Source organism: Rhea americana, unplaced genomic scaffold, assembly GCF_003343005.1.
Source record: "Rhea americana isolate MKP2758 unplaced genomic scaffold, rheAme1 scaffold_109, whole genome shotgun sequence".
Classification (NCBI taxonomy): Eukaryota; Metazoa; Chordata; class Aves; order Rheiformes; family Rheidae; genus Rhea; species Rhea americana.
Window position 1 is genome coordinate 1,382,011 of NW_028185139.1, and position 1,461 is coordinate 1,383,471.

Consider the following 1,461-nt stretch of genomic DNA (forward strand, 5'->3'; position numbering starts at 1 on the left):
CGGGGGTCGCGCGGTTTCTCTCGTAACGGCCGAGCGGCGGCGGGGGAGCCTTCCGGACACGCAGTGTGCGCCAGGCCTCTAAGCCCGCAGCGCGGGGGTTTCGCTTCCTCCTGCAACCCTTGTCGCAGGAAAGGGCTTCTCGCGGCTTCTCCTCTGGAGCCAGCACGTTTTAAAGAAAATCACTGCGGGAGAGCGGGGGGTTGAACTCGCCGCGGTGGTGGGCAAGCGGTTACAGGGGAGCGGCTGACCTGCAACTGCGCCTGACGCCTCTGTGCGGGGAGGCGCAGCGGGCCTCGCTGCTGAAGCGGGGGTTGGACACGCGGCGGGAGCCTCTCCACCTTTCAGCTTCTCCCGCAGCTGAAATCCCCTCCTGAGCGATAGCTGGTCGGCAGAGGATGGCGGGGCCTTTGCACAGCCGACTCAAAACAGATCTAAGACACTTCTGGGACGTGTTTCAGATATTGCTACATTTCAAAGTGCTGTGGAAAAACCTGTCTGTTGTTTTTCCTTACTGTAATTAGGCAACTACAAAAATAGCTTTTTGATCTCTTTTTTCGTTTCTCCCCCCAGCTATAACAGTGATTCCTGTATTAAACAATACTTGATTATTGCTGAGGAAGTTTACTTGGATTTTTACTACTGCTGTTWCAGTTTCTTTACTGCTTTAGATAATAGGAATGTATATATACAGATTAGGTCTTCATTTTATTCTCCCTTCATCTGGGAACTTAGAACCCTCTWCCTTCTTATTCTGGGTAATTACTGGGAAGATTTTAATAGAAGTAGGGAAAACGGTGCTGTTTTTCCTACAAAATCCAGTAACAATGTGGATTTAACATACTTTCATTCCTAACCTTTCTTAAGCTTTTAAAGCACTACTRTCAAAATACTTAGGTTTAAAGTATATCCTGCAACTGGTCCAAGGAATTGAGATCCTTTATCCCTCTGTATCCRTCTAAAAGACGTGGGGAGGTTTCTAAGGGAGGCAGACACATGGGCACAGCCCAGCTATAGTATGGATTTGTAGGACTTTTTGTTTGTTACAGAACCCGAACATTGTTCCGCAAGGATTGGCTTCACCACCGTACCACGAACGTCAAATTTGCCCCGCGCAGGGGTACTAGAGTGGTTTGGTACGTGAGGGATTGCGAGTGAGACCGTCGGTCCGCGGTGGCAGTGAAGGCGCAGGCTGCACGGGACGAGCCGAGCCGAGCCGAGCTCTGCTCCCTGAGTGCCGGAGACCTCGGCCAGTCGCTCCACGTCCGCGTTTCTCGCACCTAGACCGTAAGAGCCTGCCCGTGGCTACGTTTGTGCCCGCTCACCACGGGCCTGGCCGCGGCAGGCGCGTGGGAGGCAGCCGCGAGGACGCGACACGCGAGGGGCCACGCGTCCCGGCTACCCTCGCCGCCCCGAGCCGGGCTGGGAGCCGCGCCCGGGCCAGCGCCTCCGCGCAGCGCGCCG